Below are 23,676 nucleotides of genomic sequence, written 5' to 3' on the forward strand. Positions count from 1 at the left end.
TATGCTATTTAGTAAGATATGAATGAGCCAAGCACAACTTTCTTGGACATATTTTGACCATGCAGGTGCACTTGTCAAACCTGAAGAAGAAATTCCTCATTCCTTTGCAGGCTTTTGTCCTTGGGCTACCAGGAAATTATATTAAAGGCCCTAGCCTTAGTTCCCTAAACTAATTAAGTCTTTAGGACACTTTCACTATTTTTTAGGGAAAAAATTAACTAGTTTAACTTATATGAAAGAGATCTTGGTACATGTTACTACAATTGCACAGGCACATGTTACCAAATAGAGAAAATGAAACATATCAAATAGCCTATTACACTTATTATATCTCCTTGGAGAGTAAAATCCTTTGTGCTTCATACTGCTGAACATATTTGTCACATTTGCTTTTTTAAAAAAGTTGATTTAATTTTATTTTCAGTTCCAATATATTTCCTCTCCCCTTCTCACCCAGTCATTGAGAAGATAAGAAAGGAGCAGCTAAGTGGTGCAGTAGATACAACACCAGTCCTGAAGTCAGGAGGAGCTGAGTTCAATCTGCCCTCAGACAGATTGACACTTACTAGCTGTGTGATCTTGGTCAAGTCACAACCCCAATTGCCTCAGCCCTCTCCCCCCACCAAAAAAAAAAAAAAAGAGAGAGAGAGAGAAGGCAACAAAATCCAGTAGAACTATGCACAGTCAAAAAAACCCAGAATTTCTACATTTGTCATGTTTCTCTTTTCTCCCTATCCCCTTCCACCAAATAAAAGAGCAAGAAAAATAAAGAGAAAAAAAAAGTTCTTCATTTTGCACTCTCTTGACTAGTTTTATCTCTCAAAGTAGCAATTCTTCATCATGAGTCTTTTGTAACTGGTGGGTCATTGTGTTGATCAGTTACTAAGTCTTTCAAAATTGATTATCTTTACAATATTGCTATCACTGTGTAAATTGTTCTCCCTTTTCTACTTATTTCATTTTGAATCAGTTCATGTTTTTCCAGATTTTTCTGAAACCATCTCCTTAATTATTTTTTACAGCACAATAGCATTCCATCACTTTCATATAACTTGTTCAGCCTTTCCCTTCAGTTTCCAATTCTTTGCTGTTACAAAAAGGCATATTTACTTTATTACCCTCCTCCTCCTCCTTTTTGTTCTCCTTCTCCTCCTTCTCCTTCTTCTTTTTCTCATATTTACTTTGGACCTACATTATCTGATTAACTCACAAGGTCCAGGGCTCTTGACCAGATAAGAACAATTTTCTTGCTATTTCTCAAAGGCTATAACACTATTCATACCTTTGATCCAGCATTATCACTACTAGGCTTATATTACAAAAAGATCATAAAAAAGGGAAAAGAACCCACATGCACAAAAATATTTGTAGCAGCTCTTTTTGTGGTGGCATAGAATTAGAAATTGAGAGAATTTGGGGAATGGCTGAATAAGTTTTGGTATCTGGATGTAATGAAGTACTATTGTGCTATAAGAAATTATGAGCAGGCTGATTTCAGAAAAGCTTGGAAAGAGTTACATGAACTAATGCTGAGTGAAGTAAGCAGAACCAGAAGAACATTGTACACAGTAATAGCAACATTGTGCAAAGATCAACTACAATAGACATAGCTCTTCTCAGCAATGCAATGATCTAAAACAATGTCAAGGGAATCATGATGGAAAATGCTATGTGCATCCAAAGAAAGAACTATGGAATCTGAATGCAGATTGAAGCATATTATTTTTACTTTGTGATTGTTGTTTTTTGTTCTTTTCTTTCTCATGATTTTTGCCTTTTGTTCTGAGTCTTTCACAATATGACTATTGTAGAAACATGTTTAACATGATTATACAACATATGCATGTTTCTTGCTGTCTTGAAGAGGGGAGAGGGAAGAATGGAAAATTTGGAACCCAACAACATGCAAAGATGAATGTTGAAAACTATATTTATTTATTTGGGAAAACTATATTTATCTGTAATTGGAAAAAAATAAAATGCTATTAAGTTTTAAAAAATGAATTCTTTTAATCTTATAGCTACAAGATGATTCTTCTGGTGATCATTTTTCTCTAAGAAACATGTTATTCAATCCACACCTTTAGCAAAGTTGCAGGATACAAAATAAACCTACATAAGTCATCAGCATTCTTATATATCACTAACAAAACCCAACAGTTAGAGTTACAAAGAGAAATTCCTTTTAAAGTAACTACTGATTGTATAAAATATTTAGGAATCTATCTGCCAAGGGAAAATCAGAAACTTTATGAGCAAAACTACAAAACACTTTCCACACAAATGAAGTCTGATCTAACCAACTGGAAAAATATTAAATGCTCTTGGATTGGGCGAGCAAACATAATAAAAATGACAATACAACCTAAACTAATCTATTTATTTAGATACCAATCAGACTCCCAAAAAACTATTTTGATGACCTAGAAAAAATAACAACAAAGTTCATATGGAAAAACAAAAGGTCAAGAATTTCAAGGGAATTAATAAAAAAAAAAAATCAAATGAAGGTGGCCTAGCTGTACCTGATCTAAAATTATATGATGAACATGGAAAGACAAGGTCCTTCTTGGCAGAGGAATTCTAGAGAAACTCGTCGATGTTTTCAGTGCGGAAAAGTTGGACATTTGAGAGCTCAGTGTGGATATGGAGATAGAGTGAGAAGACAGGGTGAGAGAAAACCTAAAACCCCATGTTCAAAATGTAACCGAGGCTTTCATTGGGCCTCTAAATGTACATTGACCCAGAAGAATGAGAGGCAGGGCCCAGCTCCAAAGTATCAATCAAAGGACAGGTGGGGCATGATAGCAGCTGAAGTTACACCCAGAGAGACTTTAGAAATTCAGGATTCTGATGTCATCAACCAACACAAAAGCAATCAGGATTACAGTTGGGAAGAATACAGGCCTTTTAAGACAACAAGACAATATCCAATGCAAACAGCTCGAATGTAATTACCAGATGATGAGGAGAAATCCCAAATTTGGTAAATAGAAGGGAATTAGATTAACTGCTTGGGGAAGAGGATCTGCTTATATTTCCACAGATGAAGAAAGAATCAGATGGCTGACAATGAGACTGTCAAAAGGACTCTTAAAATCTTCAGAAATCATTGGATTTCCTAACACAAGATGAAACTGTTTTAGTTCTTGAAAAACCAGCAAGAATCATTGGATTCCTTAAGATGAAAAAATTGTTGACGAGACTTTTGCAGTACTTCAGGGCTTACAGGAACTATTGGATTCCTGGCACATGAACTAATGGACACTGGATTCCTTATGGACTATTTCTAGGACTTATGGACATGTGTAAATTTTCAGGTTGATTCATGTTGTTACATTACTACTAGCCTGTATTATATTGCTATGTGCTTATGTAAATTGTGTATAATGCCTCCCATATTGATGGATTTATGTATACCATGTATATCTGTTACAAAGTTCTGGCCCGTATTGATGGATTTATGTGTACCCCTTCAGAAACCCACTAACCTGATTAGATTTCCTATTTCCTTTGGTGTTTTCATCTAACAAAAGAAAGGGGGAGATGTTGGAATCCTTACTAACTGCTAACTAATTAGAGTTGATCTAATCTTGCAAGAAGATTTTGGGCAGAACCTGAAACGAGGTACTAAGTAGAACTAATTAGTACAAGGCTTGTGTTCACACCTTTACTCATTGGAGTTCAATGAGTTCACACCTCCCTTGAAGCTCTTTGGGCCAGAGAGCACTATGGGAGAAAACCCATAATCCCTCTCTCTCGTATCCCACAATTCCTCCCTCTTGGATAAAAAAAACAGACAGAAGCTCTTGGTCAGATTTCAGTGGAGTTACGCCAGAAGCCCTCTCACCGAGACAAGGCAAGACAGAATACATTTTTTCCTCTTGGCTGGCTGGTGGCAGACGAAGAAGTTCTTCAGAGTGAAGAAGCTACAAGTCGAGATTTCACTGGAATGACATGAAGAGTGGAGCTGGCTGGAGGCTGAAGAAAGCAGAAGCAGAGGCTGAAGGACAAAACCTTTGGATTTGGCAACATTCAGAGGGAGCTCTTGGAACCAAGCAGAGAGATAGGCCTCTAAGCTAACCGGGCTATATTGGAGATGATAAAAGATCTGAACTTTTATCACCTGGCTGTGTTTTGAGAAGAAAAAGCTCACAACATTTTGGCGCTCGGGACCCTCAGATCCTTGAACTAGATCACAACATTTTGGCGCCCAACGTGGGGCATCTGGTATTGGCTAAGAAATAGATTAGTTGATCAATGGAATAGGTTAGGTTCAAAGGACATAAACAATCAATAACTTTAATAATCTAGTGTTTGACAAACCCAAAGACCCCAGTTTCTGGGATAAGAATGCATTATTTGACAAAAATTGCTGGGAAAATTGGAAATTAGATGGCAGAAACTAGGCATTGACCCACACTTAACACCGTACACCAAGATAAGGTCAAGATGGGTTCATGACCTAGGCATAAAGAATGAGATTATAAATAAATTGAAAGAGCATAGGATAGTTTATCTCTCAGACCTGTGGAAGAGGAAGGAATTTATGACCAAAGAAGAATTAGAGATCACTATTGACCACAAAATAGAAAATTTTGATTACATCAAATTAAAAAGCCTTTGTACAAATAAAACTAATGCAAACAAGATTAGAAGGGAAGCAACAAACTGGGAAAACATCTTCACAGTTAAAGGTTCTGATAAAGGCCTCATTTCCAAAATATATAGAGAATTGACTCTAATATATAAGAAATCAAGCCATTCTCCAATTGATAAATGGTCAAAGGATATGAACAGACAATTCTCAGATGAAGAAATTGAAACTATTTCTAGCCATATGAAAATATGCTCCAAATCATTATTAATCAGAGAAATGCAAATTAAGACAACTCTGAGATACCACTACACATCTGTCAGATTGGCTAGAATGACAGGGAAAGATAATGCGGAATGTTGGAGGGGATGTGGGAAAACAGGGACACTGATACATTGTTGGTGGAGTTGTGAACACATCCAGCCATTCTGGAGAGCAATTTGGAACTATGCTCAAAAAGTTATCAAACTGTGCATACCCTTTGATCCAGCAGTGTTTCTACTGGGCTTATACCCCAAAGAGATACTAAAGAAGGGAAAGGGACCTGTATGTGCCAAAATGTTTGTGGCAGCCCTCTTTGTAGTGTCTAGAAACTGGAAAATGAATGGATGCCCATCAATTGGAGAATGGTTGAGTAAATTGTGGTATATGAACGTTATGGAATATTATTGTTCTGTAAGAAATGACCAGCAGGATGAATACAGAGAGGACTGGTGAGACTTACATGAACTGATGCTAAGTGAAATGAGCAGAACCAGGAGATCATTATATACCTCAACAATGATACTGTTTGAGGATGTATTCTGATGGAAGTGGATCTCTTCGATAAAGAGTGCTAATTCAGTTTCAATTGATCAAGGATGGACAGAAGCAGCTACACCCAAAGAAAGAACACTGGGAAATGAATATAAACTGCTTGCATTTTTGTTTTTCTTCCAGGGTTATTTATACCTTCTGAATCCAATTCTCCCTGTGCAACAAGAGAACTGTTTGGTTCTGCACACATATATTGTATCTAGGATATACTATAACCTATTTAACATGTAAAGGACTGCTTGCCATCTGGGGGAAGGGGTAGAGGGAGGGAGGGGAAAAATCAGAACAGAAGTGAGTGCAAGGGATAATGTTGTAAAAAAATTACCCTGGCATGGGTTCTGCCAATAAAAAGTTATTTAAAAAGAAAAAGAAAGAAAGAAAGAAATATGTTATTAAGTATAATGGGGGCCTAACTAATAAGTTCAGTCCTTTGAAGCCTTGTAGATTACTTTTGATCTTGCAAAGAAAGACATTCTGTAAGTAGCTCTGCTCTGCTCTCCCCAGGACCCTTGCTAATTGGTCTATCTGCCACAAGTCTCTCCCTACTTAGTGGTTAAAGAGATTTTTCTAAAGCCAGACTATTCTTGTCTCTCCCAGCTTCATGCCTTTACTCAATAAAACTCCAGTGGCCCCTTGTCACTTCTAAGCTTAAATATATAATCCTCTGCTATTCAAAAGTCTTCATAGCCTGCTCCACCCATTCTTCCAGTTTTCTTAGAATAGAACTTACAGTCCTCCATTCCCCCATGCACTCTGCACTCCAGTGACAACTGGCCTCATTGAATTGTTCTAGAACAAGACACTCCACCTTATGACTTGTCCCCCTTAATACTCTACCTTATCTCTCTGTCCTTTACCTTTCTGACTTCCTTCAAGTCTCAGCTAAAAATCTTACCTTCTATAAGAATTCTTTCCCAATTCCCCTTAATTCTATGCCTTCCCTCTATTTATTATTCCCAATTTAGCTCATAGCTTATTTTCACATAGCTGTTTGCATGTTGCCTTCCCCACTAAACAGTGAATTCATTGACTGCAAACTCGTTTTTACTTTCCTTCACATTCCCTGTATTTTGTATAGTGATTGACACACAGTAGGTACTCAATATTGTTTCTTGATTGATTGCTAACCACATGGTGAAAGGGAACCTTTTTGATTGTAGAGCTGGAGTTGGAGTTACCCTGGGCACCTAGGTGGTGCAGTGGAGAAAGCAGTTTTTAAAATGGGCTTTGGCACTATTCTTTCATTTTAGGTGAAGGAGATTGGGAGCTACAACCTTGTGAGTTGCTAAAGGAGAGTGAGTAACCAGCATATTGGAAGCAGACTTTGTTGGGATTTTTAGTTCAGCTTTGAGGCCATAAAGATAAAGGAGCGATGTTCAGGATAAAGATTAGTGATGGCTAAGACAAGTATTCATGTACTAATGATTTTCATTTGGACATGGTTTTGATGGGACCAATGGTATGTAGAAACTGACTTAAGTCTGAGCCCATATACCCTAGGGATCTAAAGAGTTATAAGGGGAGAGTTTGCCTCCCATATCTTTAGTTCAAAGGGAGAAATGTTTGTTCTTCTGTTCATGCTTTATTTTTGGAGAAAATATCTCTTTGTAAAAGCAAATTGATGTTAATTGGCTACATGAAACGGCACTACTCATAGTAGTTGATAAGGGGACCACACAACAGTGCTTTTCTCTGGGAGACTAAGATGGGAATATTTTCTTTCTTCCTTTTTCTTTTAAAAAAATAGCTTTTTATTTTTCAAAATACCATGCAAAGATAATTTTCAACATTCACCCTTGCAAAACTGTGTATTCCAAAGTTTTTTTTCTCCTTCTCTTCCTTCTCCTCCTCTAGACTGCGAGTAATTCAATATTGTGCAATTCTTCTAAATATATTTCCACACTTCTGATGCTGCACAAGAAAAATCAGATCAAAAGAGGGAAAAATGAGAAAGAAAAAAGCAAGCAAGCAAACAACAACAAAAAGGTGTAAATACTATGTTGTGAACCACATTAAGTTGCCAAAGTACTCTCTCTGGATGCAAATGTTTCTCTTTATCACAAGTCTATTGAAATTGTCCTAAATCACCTCATTATTGAAAAAAGCCAAGTCCATCACATAATCTTGTTGTTGCTGGGTACAATGCTCTTTTAGTTCAATTTACTTCACTTAGCATCGATTCATAGAAGTCTTTCCAGGCTTTTTTGAAATCAGCCTGCTGATTATTTCTTATATAATGATATTTCCTTACATTCATATATCGCAGCTTATTCACTCACAGAGTATTTTCTACATAAAAAAATTGACTTTAAGTTGACTGAGGCTCAAATTTAGATCTCAAGAACTTTCAGCCTCCAAGAGAAGCTGAGATCAAGGCAGAAAAACTTCATTTCTCAGGTTGCTAGTTTCTGATTTATGGTCAAGGAAGAAAATATAATAATGGAAGAAGGAAGCTGAGAACTTGAAGTCAAATCTCAGTCATACCTTGGCAAGTATATGTCTCTGTGACATCGAAAGAGAAATCTTTGTCACCTTTCTAGAAAAAAAGTTTACTATCCGCCCCCACCTTCTAAAAGGTAAAGCATCTCTCTTTGCTCATAGAGATCATAGAAGGAGATAGCTGCTCCTGACCAGAAACCTTTCTCCTGATTCTCATTCACCACTCATCTGGTGCAGCCTTTGGAACAGAGAACCAACCAGGAGTTCCATGTGCTATGTCTGTAAACTATAGGTGTCTTGGCAAAAAGTCAGAACACATATCCAATTCCATGAGAGGGCAAAGGATCATAGATTTTGACCTGGAAGGGACCTTTTAGTAACTTTTTCAATTTACAGAAGAAGTAACTAAAGTTCACAGATCTGTAATCAATCACTTAACTAAGAGTGAATGTTGTAATGGAAAAAGGGCAAAGAGAGGAAATAAATTATTCACTGTCATAAGTGCTTTAAAAATACTACCTCATTTGATCCTCACAATAACTCTGGACGGTAGCTGCTATTATTATCCTCCCTTTATAATTAAGGAAACTAAGGCATTTTATAGGACAATCAAAATTGAGGGCAGATTTTACAGAGATGATAAACATTTCTTTTTTTATTTATTTGTTTTTTGGAGGCATTGGGGTTAAGTGACTTGCTCAAGGTGCCATGGCTAGAAAGTATCTGAGACTGAATTTCAATTCAGTTACTCCTGATTCTAGGACTGGTGCTCTATCCATTGCTTCACCTAGCTGTCTTTAAGGTATACCATTTTAAAATCTGAGTATTCCAGTGTCTCACAGTAACAAAATTATCAAAAATATATCTCAAGGAAAAGTAATGACAGCAATGGTGATGGAAGAGACCTCAGTGTTCTATAGGCAGTTAAGTGGTACAGTGGATAAAACATTGAGCTTATAGTCCAGAAATACTGCCTTCATATTCTGCTTCTACACTTACTATCTGCAGTCACTTATTGTAGTACCTCAGTTTCCTCATCTGTAAAACAAAAGGGTGAGCCCCAAAGGCTTCTAAGGTCCTTTCCAACTCTTTGTTCTATGATCCTTTCTCAGACTGTCATGGACTTGCCCTTCCCAGGAACTGATCCTACATTTATATATTTATAACTCCTCACTCAAATAAAACATAATGACAAATTCCCAGGTTCAACTCAGGCCCTTGTCTCAGTCCCATTGTCTCCCTGCAGGACTTTCATTAGAATAATCTAGGATTGTGTAGAAGGAGGAAAAAAGGTGATAAGAAAAGATGGAATGTGTTTGACCTTAGTTCTCAACTGACATCACTGTGTCCTGGTGCTTGGAATTCATGCGACATTTATCCAAATCTAGAAATGTTTTCTAGGTTTTGCAAAGGTAAATGTTGAAGACTCCATTGCATATATTTGGAAGAATAAAATACTATTTAAAAAAGATCTGCTTTACGAGATACCCCTGGATCATAGATTCTGAGTTGGAAGAGACCTTAGAAGCCGTCTAGTCTCTTATTTTACAGATGAGGAAACTCAGGTTCATGAAAGTTAGCAACTTAAATTAACAATCATTTTCTAGTGACCATAGCTCTCCAAGCAACTACAGGTGGTGAAAGTAAAGAGAGTAATGACCCAACTTCTAATTTATAAGTCAAATGACTGCTCCCTCTCTTGTCTGGGAGATTGTAGTAGCAGTTCATTCAACTTGATTCATTTTCCCAAAGATTTGCTGCCTCCCTGCAACTGAAATTGGATCCCTCAAGGAGTTAACCTTTGTCACTGTAGAGGAGATGAATTACATACATCAATCAATAAGCTTTTGTTATTGCCAGGCACAATGCTGGTTGCTGGGGAAACAAATATAAAAATAAGACAGTAGCTGATGAGGATATAATGTGTTCAGAGATAAGTAAATAGGAGACCTGTGCAATAAGTACAAAGAGATATCAGGGGAACTGTAGCAAATGTGGGAATGCTTCTTGAAAAGGGAAGCATTTGAGTTGAGTCTTCAAGGGAATTGGGGATAATAATAGATAGAAAGGCTAAGGACATTCCATACCTGGAACATGCTAAGGGGAATGTGGGAGATGGGGGAAGGTAGGTTTTTGTATAAAGCCTAGTCTCTCAACTGGTCAGTCCATAAACATTTATTAAGGACTTAAGGGGCCAAGCATTGTGCTGGCCTAGGTGGAGATAGACTGTGTGAGAGGGATTCTTGTATAATCAGCATAGAAAGGTTGTGGAGGGATTTAAATGCCAAACAGAGATGACTGTATTTTATGCTAGAGGCAATGGGGAGCCACTGAAACTTTTTTGGGGGAAGGTTTGCAGGATCCCTATTTCATTCAGACTAGAAGTACAATAATTAATTGAGAGTTTTGACCGGCTCCCTTTCCAATCTGTGTAGGTTAAATCCTCCTTAAGCAGCCTGGGAATTGTCCTTTGATCCCAGATCTGAAAATATTGGTACAGGATTTAATGAAGACACTTTATCAGCTTAACCACTACAATTCAGAACTCCCGAGTGATCCACCAAACAGGTTCTTTCAGATAGTAGGGATTGCAGACATGTACCACCAAGCAGCGCTCCACTGAAACCGTTCAAACAAGAAAATAACAAGTCTCATCTGTTTCTTTAGGAATATCACTTTGGCAGCATATGAAAGGAACAGAATTTGTGACATAGTGTGTGAGTGATATAGGAGCTTCAAAAGGAAAAACAACCAAGGCAAAAAAAAAAAAAAAAAAGGATGATTTTATTTAGAAAACGAAACTTAAATATACTGTCTCTGGCTCTCCCTTTCTGTCTTTGTCACTGTCACTCTCTCTCTCTCTCTCCCTCTCTCTCTCTGTCTTTCTTTCTTTCCCTTTCTCTCTGTCTCTATCTGTCTCTTTGTCTTTGTCACTGTCTAAAATTTCCCTTTCTGTCAGTCTCTCTTTGTCTCTCCCTTTCTGTCTCTGTCTTTCCATCTCTGTCTCTCTTTCTCTTCCTCTCTGTCTCTCTTTCTCTCCCTCTATTTCTCTGTCTCTGTCACTGTCTCTCTTATCACTAGACTACATTTATATAAAAACTCTTGGTTCTAAGGCTCCAGTCCAGTGTAGTGTTACAGTTATCAGAATATTCATCTCCTTTCACCAGATGGGTCTTTCTATCTTTAGAATTATTGCTTTTCTTGCTCCCAGAACAACCACAATCCAATTAAGAGAGGAGAAAGGTTAACTCTTAGGCCAAAGAAGGTTATTGAATCTTCTGAATCATAAGCATCAATCCAGGCTCAGCTCCTAATCCCTGCAGACCTATTACAAAGCACTTAACATCTTTAGTAAGCCTTTTTGTGCTTCTTGTTTAACAAAATAGGGAAGTAACCAAGCAGACCTGCCTCTAGGACTTGGGATAAAACATAACTAATCAAATCTCACCTGAGTCCTCCATGTGGAAGCATAATCCTTTTTCTTTTCACTAATTGATTCTATTCAATTCCCGATTAGAAGTTGTTGCAATCTTCTGTTTTCAAAACTTCCCCACTTCTCCTCTGGAGTGAAACTTTCCCTTAAGGGAAAATTAAGGACATTCAGAATATATTCCCTCTTCTCATCTTCTCTTCTACCTCTTCCCATGACCCTCATTCTCTCCCCTTTTCCTTTAGCCTCTGAATAATGAGGTGGCCTTTCTCCAAGTCATGAGTTTCTCTTCCTGCTGCCCACTGTCCCCACAATATACACAGGTATTCTTGATCTTAACAATTAGAGCTGTTCCAATGTAGAATGGCTACCTGTGAAGGTCTCTTTCACTATTTTAACATTTTAGGGATAGTTTTCACTTTTATTATGAATTTTACAAACACGATCATTTTTGATATACAAAGAAGAGAAAAAGATGATTGATACTATGAACATATGATACGTTTTTTTTTTTTTAAAGATTATTAAATTTAACATGATAGTAACAAAACTTCTCTTCTATGGATCCCCTTCTAAACTTCCTTCTGTTCTCTTCTGTTTTTCTTTTTTGCTTCACTTGTATTCTTTTCTTTTTTTTCTTCTCTTTTTGTTTTTGATTACTACCAGTTCTTTCTTACAATCACAACTCATTTTTCTTCCCCAAATAAACTCTCCTTTTAACAAACAAGTATAATCAAACCCCCAAATCCACAGATTGTCAGTGCCTGAAAAAGTATTTTGTTCTACCTGTCCATTGTGTCTCTGCCAAGAAATGGGAAGCGATCTTTGTCATTCTTCCGATGTCAAGATTAGTCATTTCATGGATCAGTATTTTTAAATTTTTTGATTATTTTCCCATATATTTTTGTTGTCGTTGTGCAATTTATTCTCCTAATTCTATTCACTTTACTCTATACCATGTTATACAAGAACTTCCAGGTGGCACTAAATCTCTTGAAGTCACTTATTTCAAATGCAATAATATTCATTACATTTATGTATTATCATTTGTTCAGCTATCCCCCAATAGATGGGTATCCACTGTATTTCCAGTTATTTGCTGTAACAAAAATTGCTGCTATAAGTATTTTTAAATAATAGCTTTTTTATTTTAATATATATACAGATAATTTTCAAAATTCATTCTTGCAAAATCTTGCGTTCCAAATTTTTTCTCCCTCCCTTCTCCCCTCTGTCTCCTCCCCTAAAGAGCAAGTAATCCAATATAGATTAAACATGTGCAATTCTTCTACACATATTTCCACGTTTATTATGCTGCACAAGAAAAATCAGATCAAAAAGAGAAAAAAATGAAAAAGAAATAAAAAAGCAAGCAAACAATAACAAAAAGGTAAAAAAAACAAAAACAAAAACAAAAAAACTATGCTGTGATCCACACTCAGCACCCATAGTCTCTTTCTGGAAGCAAATGGCTCTGTCTCCATCATAAGTTTACTGAAATTGGCCTGAATTACCTTGTTATTGAAAAGAGCAAGTCCATCACATAATCTTATTGTTGCTGTGTACAACATTCTCTTCACTTAGCATAATTTCATGGCCTTTCTGAAATCATCCTGCTGATTGTTTCTTATAAAAGAATAATATTCCATAACATTTATACCATAACTTATTCAGCAATTCTCCAATTGAGGGACATCCACTCAGTTTTCAGGTCCTTGCCACTGTTAAAAAAAAAAAAAAAAAAAAAAAAAAAGGCTGCTACAAACATTTTTGCACATGTAGCTCCTTTTCTCTTTACAGGCCCACGGGAGACACTGCTGGATCAAAAGGTATGTACAGTTTTGTATCCCTTTGGGCACAGTTCCATATTGCTCTCCAGAATGGTTGGATCAGTTCACAACTCCATCAACAATGTATTAGTATTCCCTTTTCCCCACATCCCCTCCAACATTTATCACTCTTTTCCTGTCATCTTAGCCAATCCGAGAGGTGTGTAGTGTGGTACCTGAGTTGTCTTAATTTATATTTCTCTGATCAATAGTGATTTAGAGCATTTTTTCATATGACTAGAAATGATTTTAATTTCTTCATCTGAAAATTGTTCATATTCTTCGATCATTTATCAATTGGAGAATAACTTATATTTTTATAAATTTGAGTTAATTCTCTACATATTTTAGAAATGAAGCCTTTCTCAGAACTCTTGGATATAAAAATTTTCCCCCAGTTTTCTGCTTCCTTTCTAATCTTGTCTGCATGGTTTTGTTTGTATAAAAAATTTTTAACTTAATATAATCAAATGCATTTCATAATGTGCTATAGTTTTTCTTTGGCCACAAATTCCTTCCTTTTCCATAGATCTGAGAGGTAAATTATCCATTGTTCTTCTAATTTGCTTTGCTATAAATATTTTTATAAGAATAAATCTGTTGACCTCTCTGGGATATATTATTTCTGGTTCAAAGGATATGCATAGTTCGGTGACTTTTAGGCTGTAATTATAAATCATTTTCCAGAATGGTGAGATGATTATCTCCATTGGAGTGTTTGTACTCCCAGAGCCCTACCAACTATATCTTCTTTGCCAATATGATGAAAAGGAGCCTCAGAGTAATTTGAATTTGAATTGTCTTTATTGTTAATGATTTCAAACATTTTTTTACGCTTATTGAAAGTTTACATGGAATATTACTGTTCTGTAAGAAATGATGTGATGAATACAGAAAAACATGGAAAGGTGCTTGAACTAATAGAGTGAAATAAACAGAGCCAAAAAAAATAATTTCCACATTGTTAACAACAAATAAGAAGGATAATCATGCACACAAAATCAAAAGTTAACACTGCAATATTATATTAAAAAAGCATGACTCAAGAGACATATCTGAGAAAATACATACATACATATATATATATATATATATCTGAGCAGCAGCTCTATTCCTTTACAGATATAAAAGATTCACAAATGTAGTATATTGCATGTATTTTCAGATACTTTTTTAAAAGATTGATCAGTTATTCTAATTCCCTCCTTTTTCGTCTCTCTTAAAAAAAAACTTTAAAAATACTATTTGTTGAAATAAATATGAGGAGGATGAGAGATGTTAAAGGAAATTATGGTTATATTTTAAAAAGACAGTTAAAAACAAACAAAATAAAGCAAACAATATGCCTTTTCATATCTTTTAATCATTGATCTATTAGGAAATAGCTCTTATTCTTATATATTTATATTATTTTCCTATAAATTGAGGCAATGTGGTATGTTAGTTAAAATTTTGAAGTTGAAGCCAGGAAGACTTGGATTCAAATCATGCCTTTGATATTCACAAATTATGTAACTATGGTCAAGTTATTTAACTTCCATAAATCTCAGTTTCCTCATCTGTAAAATAAGAGGTTATATTAGATGGCTTCTAAGATCTCTTCTGACTCAAAATCTATGATATCATGATATCTTGTAAAACAAATCTTTTTTTAAATAGTATTTTATCCTTCTAAATACATGCAAAAATAGTTTTTAACACTCATCTTTGCAGAACTTTATGTTCTAAATTTTTCTCTTTCTCTTTCCACTTTCCAAGACAGCAAGCAATTCAATACAGGTGAAACGTGCAATTCTTCTAAATATATTTCCATATTCTTCATGCTGCAATAAGAAAAATCAGGTTAAATGAAAAAATAAATAAAAACATGAGAAAGGAAGGAAAAAGCAAGCAAACAAGCAATAACAACAACAAAGGTGAAAATACTATGATTTGATCCACATTCAGTCTCTATAATTCTCTCGGAATGTGGATGTCACTTTCCATCACAAGTCTCTTGAAATTGCCTTAAATCAACTCATTGTTGAAAAGAGTCAAGTCCCTCACAAGTGATCATCATATAATCTTGTTGTTACTGTGTACAATGTTCTCTTGGTTCTACTCATTTCATTTAGCATCAATTCATATCTTTCCAGGTTTTCCTGAAATCAGCCAAAGAGATCTTTTTTCAATGATTTTGCTAAATTATTTTTCTCCTTAAAAAAACTTTTTTTGATCCTATATGGCATTGGGGGGCATCAAGGATACAAAATGGAAAAAAGAGGTCATTTTTTTTAAAAAGCAAAAGATAACAATTAGATATTTGAAAAAATTATTCCATACTTATATCAAATCTAATTTCTATCAGATTATTTTCCAGTTCATCCATTTTAGAAAAAACTAGTTAGCACAAGGATCAGACTACTGAACTTGGAATCAAGAAGGCATGAGTTCAAATTCACTTACTGAATTTCTTTGGCAAGTTGCCTCAGTTTATTCATCTGTAAAATGAGGATAATAATAGTACCATACTGACATACCAGAATTATGATGATAAAATGGATTACTATTTGCAACTCAGTTTGTAAACTTTAATGAACTATATAAATGCTAGCTATTTGCTATCATTATTATCCTAAAGGTATGGATTGAAAAGGGAGTTCTTATCCTATTGGCCTACTTGGGTTTATCTAATACTATACTATTATGTACAATTGCATATAAGTCTTTTTATTTAATATCTTCCATATTTAAACTTTCTTATCAATATGGAACAGTTTTTAAGAATTTCTTATTTTAACTTTTGCCTTTAAAAAATCTCCCTTTTCTATTTGTATTTCTGATTCCCCAAACCATACATGATTTTAAAAAAATTTTAAAGGAGAAAAACAGTTTAGCAAAACTAAATGTGAATGTTTGAAATGTTTGAAAAAGTTTAACATTATATATAGCATTCTATACATGCAGTCCTCCAAAGTTCTTTTTCTGCAAAGAAAAAGGAAGGAAGTGCTTTCTTGTAACACTTCTTTATTGCCAAACTTGGCTATTTTAATTTCACATCATTCAGTTTTGACAATTATGCTTTTTTTTTTCATTTATGTTATATTATCAAGGATTTAGAATTGGAAAGGACTTAAAAGGTCATTGAGTTCAACTCTTTCAGAAGGATTAAATGACTTGAAGGGTTAACAAAATTTTATCTGAGGTAGATCTGAACTCAGGACTTCCTGATTCCTCAAAATCAGGTTTAACTGTTTATGTCTGCTTAGGACCTATAAATTCAGAAGGCCCAAATTTATCCCAGATAAGGATGAACTAGAGAGATTTTTTTTTTTTTTTTTTTTTTGAGAGGCAATTTGGACTAAATGACTTGCCCAGGGTCACACAGTTAGGAAGAGATTTTCTATCAGGGACTCTCAGTTTAGTCTAATTTTCAAGATCTACTAAAAGAAAAATGAACATTTTTTCCGCCCTTTTTTATTTTAGATTGTAATTGTAATAGTTTTAGGATACATTACCTTTACAGATCTTTTCTGTATTTCTTTTCTGTAACCTTTGATTATTTGAATGCTTATGTAATGGGAATTTTTTATTTCCTTTCATTCCTTATGTAACTTGTGATTAACTGAAAGCCTGTCTTCTGTTAATAATAATCTCACCTAACCAAAATCTATCTCATAGGATGTGAAACTTTACTTGGGGACTTCAATATTCCTTAGGTAAGAAGCCAGAGGAGAATTCTCAACTGTCCCCATTTCCTTGGCAATATGTAAATCTCTTCTCCCTTTTTAATTTTTTTTTGGTGTGTGAATTATCTAAATGTAGTTTCATCTATATCTAGATTTACTTTACATACAGAATTTGCTTGACAAGGTTTGTTTCTTTAGGGGATATATGAGACTATGATTATTTAATTAAGTTTGTTCAACTTGTATTGAAGAAAGTATACTATTATGAGTCTGTCTTTTTTTTTTTTTTTTTTTTAACTTCTATGGCCCAAGAGAAATATACAAGATTGCAGTATGGAAAAGAATTATTTCTCTATCACTCTGATGTAATTTTGCTTATAAGAAGCCTTGTTAGAATCCTAATAATAGTTCAAGTTTATTGTTCATTCTGAGGCTTGAATCTATGCTTGAGCATAACAATAAAACACTTTATTTTTTAACAATGTTTGTATTCTGGTAAATGGCCATAGTTTTATGGCCTTTAATACCTTTGGCCATAATTATCTGCCACATGAACTCAGAGAGGATTTACTTCTCCTTATAGAATATCTGCTGTAGTATTATACATTGATACTTGGGTTAGTCAGTGTACGTTTAAGTATGCTTCTGGTTTTTATTGTTGTTGCTTTTAATTGGTGGTATTGTCTGGAACTGGTAACTACAGCATAGTTTTGGCTGTTCTTGCTTATTTTTGTAAACCTATTGTTTTTATGGCTTAAGTTTGCTGTTTTGCAATGTGTCCTGAAGATTCACTGATGCAGTCTGCTAAGGGATGCATTATAATGTGCTAAATGGGAGACATCTTGTGTCATTGTTGAGAGATTGATTGTAATATACCTCAAAGTGCTTAATCTCTTTTGTGAATTCTAGTCAGTCAACAGGCAATTATTAAGCATTTACAATGTGCTAGGCACCATGCTTAGCCCTGAGAATAAAAAATTGTACAAACAAATAGTTCCAGTCCTCAAGAATAATCCGTAAAAGGAAGCTTAAAAACAAAAAATGGACTGGGGAAGATGGATTTGGCCAGAACAGAGGTGGAGAAAATCCAGGAAAACCAGATCCACCAGCTTGTAGCTTGGAGAATGACATATCTGGTCTGCTCCTTGAAATGTAGGTTCTGGGAAGAACCATTTAATTAAAAGGAAAATTTGCTCAGGTGTGATTCTAATGTGTGAATTCTGGGGTTGGAGGAATGAATTTCCAGGATGAAGAGTTTTCTGGGGCATGATAATGAAAATCTGGCAGAATAAAGAATGTAACTTGGAAAGCTGTGATCCTCCAAACAGGGTCAGAGCTTAATTGATTCTTTTTTTCTTTTGAACTGAACCTGCTATTGCTATTACTGAGAGATTTTAAAATTCCATTAAGGTTGCTCTTGCAGTGGTAAATATACTTTGGGAATATTTTGGGACTCTACTGGCAGCCAGAGGAAATTTTTGTTTAGATCTCTGGTACTTTTCATGAGAAGAGAAACCTGGAGAGATTTACATAGATCTCCATTTATATCTCCATTGACTGAAGGGAATTTTTTTTTCCAGCCAGGACAATTTGATTCCAATTGAAGGGAATGTATTTCTAGTTGACCCAAGTTCACTAATCCTCTCAGGAAGAATTCAGTATTTCCTAGGAAAGTCTGTATTGACAAAGTTTTCCTTTGGGGATAGGATGCTTGATTCTTAGCACTCCTCCAACAATAACCTCTGTTAACAGTAAGATATGTAAAATGTTGCTTGTTGAACTACATGACTATTTGGAGGTAACTAGGATTTTTACCTATAATCTTGAATCAGCGTAAGAGTCATGCCATATAGACTTTTCTGAGATTCTTTAGTACCAGAAATTATGGAAGGTGTTAAAAAAGGACAATGCTTAAACTTCCTCTGGATTTTTTTGAATTGAGGATATGAACCATAAGTTCAAAATGCTTCTTATCCAATTTACAGAGGATAGCCATTTTTTAATGAGAGTGAGATCAAAGGAAGGGAGGAGATAGATAGAAGCTTTTGTTGTTAAGTCATTTTCCAGGTGGGTCCAACTCTCCATGACCTTATTTGGGATTTACTTGGCGAAGATCCTGGAATAATTTGCCATTTCCTTCTCCAACTCATTTTACAAATAAGGAACTGAGGCAAATAGCATTAAGTGACTTGCCCAGGATCACACAACTAGTAAGTATTTGAGGTCAGACTTGAACTCAGGAAGTCTTCCTGCCCTCAGACCCAGCACTCTTTCTCCTGTGCCATCTAGCTGCTTGGAAAGGGATTAGAGGGGAGTGTAATAGAATGACTGATCAATGATATCCAAATTCTTAGAGATTATTTGATCTTATCTTTGCTGGTGAGTTTGTCTGCCAGCTCCGTATATAGAATTTGGGAACTGTTTTTGGTCATGTAGACTCAAGGTTAATATTATATATTGATGAAAAACTTTCTCATTAGATAAAAAGCCAGAAAGACTTGATTCAGGAGAAGGTGGCCTGGAACTGAAGGGACATACAAAATATCAAATGGATGTGTACACACACACACACACACACACACACACACACACACACACACAATTGTTTTCCTTGTTCTGCTTACTTCCCCTTGATTCAGTTCAAATAAATTTTTCCATGTTTCTCTGAACTAATGTCTAAAATTTGTATAGCCATTTTCTAATCGAGGGGCATTTCAGTTCTTTGCTAAGACAAAAAAATGTTGTATAGTATATTCCTGGGATTTCTGGGTCAAAGAGTATGATTTTTTTGGTCTCATTCTTTTCATAACTCCAAATTGTCTTCCAGAAAGGTGGACCAATCACAGATCCACCAACAATGCTTTGCTATGTCTCTCTTCCCACAATCCCTCCCAGATAGAATATTCTCATCTTTTCCCATCATTGTCAGTTTTTATGAATATACAGTGAAAACGCAAGAGATTTGATTTGGATTTCTCTCCATATTGCTGATTTGGATCATTCTTTCATATGTTTGCTAATTGTTTGCCATGGTCAAACATGAGCCTTGGAAATATCACTTTGGCAACCTAATGGAGGATGGATGAAAACTGAAGGCAGGAAGGCCTAATGGAGGCTGTTGAGGACTCTCTCCAGGTCCAGATAAAAAAGGATAAGAATCTGATTTAGACTGGCAACCACATAAGAGCTGAGAAGGAGATGGATTGGAGGAAAAGCAGAGAAACCAGGAGGCAGATATGAGGAGGAGAACATTCCAGGCGTTGGGGACAGCCAGGAAAAAGGCAGGTAGTCAGGAGGTATCCCTCTGTTTGAGGTATTATTGATGGGGCCTGGAGAGGAGGTACCTAGGGAACCTGAGCAGTTATTCCTGGGAAGGTAGAGTAAGCAGAGACAACCATATCTCACTTCACTAAAGTAGGGCTGCTACAGAATATATGCCCTGATGGAGATGGAGAATATAAGTGGATCCCAGGATATCTAAGTGGGGACATGGTGGATGTCTACACTAAGAAGTGTGGTGGACCATGGCAGAGTAGATGGTGAAAAGGAGAGGGACTGATTCTCCTGCCTATGTTTATAAGCACCTCAGGCAAAGGAAGCGAGTGTTGTAAACTGGACTCTCATTACAACTTTTTTACAGGAATCCTAACATTAGATTATCATTATAATAACAATTCACTTTTATATAGTGTTTTTAAGGTTTACCTTCATCATAGCAACCTTGGGAGGTAGGTAGTCGTTATTATCTCCATTTTTATAGATGAATAAACTGAATTTTTTGTCATACATATAGTGTCAGAGTTATGAAGGGAGGAAACAAGCCTTTATTAAGCACCTACTATGTGCTGGGCACTGTGCTAAGTTCTTTACAAAAATTATCTCACTGCCTCTAGTGTCTCTCCCCTCTCCCTTTCCCCATGCCACTGGTGTCTTTCCTCTCATGTTCCCCACCATGTCTCATAGAGTCTCTCTCCTTGCTGTAGCTAATTAACTCTTTTAGGATGCTAAACTCCTCTATGGATTTATCCTGTCAATTAAGGGCATACTCCTATCTCATGGAATATACTCTTTCTTATGGTTAATTGTGAGTTCCACTAAGAAACTTGTCTTTTCCATTGTTAATTGTTAAAATCACTTTGGTGTGTAATTATATGCTCTCCCAATTCTACTTCATATTTATCACTCCTGGTGTGTATTGTACCTCTCCATTTTGCCTGTAACCTCTTCTCCTAAATAAGCCTGACCTCTGCCAAAGAGAATGGCCAATGTGAATTCTTCATATGACTGAACCCTAATATTTAATGCCTACTTCAATCCCAGCTTTTGGTGCTGGACCCCAAACATCATTTGGAGCTAGGGTTACCCTGAACACATCACACGGATCATGGACATTTGTCCTTGTGTACAGGATCAACTTCTAGGGATCTGATGGGTTAAGGGGGGGTTGGGATCCCAGCTGGCTCTGGCTCACTCCATCGACAGTAGATCTAGTCCCATGAACACCAAGGAGGCATTCTTAACTCAATTAAGCAAGATAAAAAACTTTGAATATCTATCTTTCTTTCACAGTAAATCTTTTAAACTCTCAGATAAAGCTCATTTGTAAAACGAGAGAGTAGAGGTGGATGATTGCCAAGGTCCCTTCCTACTCTGAGATAGCATTGTTTTAGGAACAGTGACTATGCTTGGACTTTGTGATTGTACATATGACAAAACCTAGTGGCAAAAACATGGGGCATGCCTGTTTTTTGGAAGGTTTTTGAAGCTGAAGTGATAGTAATAATAATTTTCCTCTTCTTTTTTCCTTCTCTTTCTCCTCCTCCTCCTTCCCCAGACTCTGATCACTCTGTTCATGTGGGGAGTTATATCCTTGCATATGGGTATAAATGTCTTATACTTCTAAAGATATCTTGCAGTTTAGGGGCTAGATTTTTTTTCTTCCCTATTTATTTGCTATATTGCTTTTAAAAAAATTAACTACTTTGTCTCATGTAGTTTTCATTTATGGTTTCTTGAAATATAGTTTTGAAGTCAGGAGGACCTGAGTTCAAATTTGATCTCAGACACTTAACACCTCCTACCTATGTGACCCTAGGCAAGTCACTTAACTCCAATTGCCTCAGCAAAAAACAAAACAAAACAAAACGAAAAACACTGGGATTCAAATGAAGCTGCTTGATTATGCCTTTAAATCCAAAGGCACTATCCGACCAATAATAGGCCACAGCCCAAGCCTCACTTGGTCATTAAATATTGATTACTCCAACTGAATGTAAACAGCAATTGCTTCTGTTCTGGCCCAAAATTCTGGGGGTGTTCTCATCCCTGATTGATGCTTTTATGAAGGCTAACTAGGCCATCTTTTGCCTCAGTTCTTAACTGGTCTTTAATTGTTTTTTTATTTTTTTATTTTTTTAATTTTTATTTAATAATTACTTTATATTGACAGAATCCATGCCAGGGTAATTTTTTTTTTTTTTTACAACATTATCCTTTGCACTTGTTTCTGTTCCAATTTTTTTCCCCTCCCTCCCTTCACCCCCTCCCCTAGATGGCAAGCAGTCCTTTATATGTTGGATATGTTGCAGTATATCCTAGATACAATATATGTTTGCATATCTTGTTGCATAGGGAATGGTCTTTAATTGTTGAATGGGTGTTGTCTCAGACAAACTAAGACATGGGGAAAGATCCTAACTTTATTTATTTATTTTTTGTATTAAAAATTTTTATTTTCAAAACACAGGCATAGATAATTTTTCAACAATGACCTTTGCAAAACCTTGTGTTCCAAATTCCCTTCTCTTCCCCTTCACCCCTTCCCCTAAATGGCAAGTGATCCAATATATGTTGCACATGTTAAAAATATGTTAAATCCCATGTTTTGGATTACTTGCCATCTAGGGTTGGGGATGGGGGAAGGATGGGAAAATTTGGAACATAAGATTTTGTAAGGGTCAACGGTGAAAAATTATCCATGCCTATGTTTGAAAATAAAAAGCTTTAATAAAAAAAAGTTAAATCCAATATATATATATACATATTTAATTATCTTGCTGCATAAGAAAAATAAGATCAAGAAGGGGAAAAATGAGAAAAAACCAAAATGCAAGAGAACAACAGAGTGAAAATGCTATATTGTGATCCACATTCAGTTCCCACAGTCTTCTCTCTGGGTTTAGAAGGATCTTGACTTTAAAAGACCAAGGTATCCCATTGCATCCTTGGCCATCTTCAGTTGTCCTGACTAATATCTTGTCACTGAATTCAGATGACCCTGGAAGAGAGAGTAAGGTTGATGACTTTGCACAGTCCGGCCTCATTTAAATCCTATCATTTGTTGTAAGTCAAGCCATCACTCTCCTGATGTCATTGGTCAGTTCTGAGAATGAAGGATGAATAATGGTACTAATATTAATCATAGTAATGTTCTAGGCACTTTACAAATATTATCTCATTAGATTCTCTCAAAACATTGGATGTTGTCGTCCAATTTTATAGATAAGGAGACTGAGGCAAAAGAACTTCAATGTCTTTCCAAGAAAATAGGTAGCTGAGCAGGTTTTTGAATGCCTAACTCTAGGCAACACTCTATCCATTGCTGCCACCTAGTGAGTTCCCATTTATCCAGAATGGCTGGGGGGAAAAGTGTTTTGTTTTATTGCAACTACAATACCATTCACAAAAATTTTTATTACAATAAGATATACTGAACGTAATGTAACCTTTTTTTTCTGATGCCTAAAAAATTGTTTCTTGGATATTTTTAAAACATTTTAGTGTCTCAGGGTTACCTGGTGACATTAATTGTCATTGAATTAATGAATGAAAAAGCATTTATCACTCTTCTATACTCGTAAATACTTACAAGACTTGTGCTGAGTGGGATAAGGGGAT

Source organism: Antechinus flavipes, chromosome 1 (assembly GCF_016432865.1).
Source record: "Antechinus flavipes isolate AdamAnt ecotype Samford, QLD, Australia chromosome 1, AdamAnt_v2, whole genome shotgun sequence".
NCBI classification, from domain to species: Eukaryota; Metazoa; Chordata; class Mammalia; order Dasyuromorphia; family Dasyuridae; genus Antechinus; species Antechinus flavipes.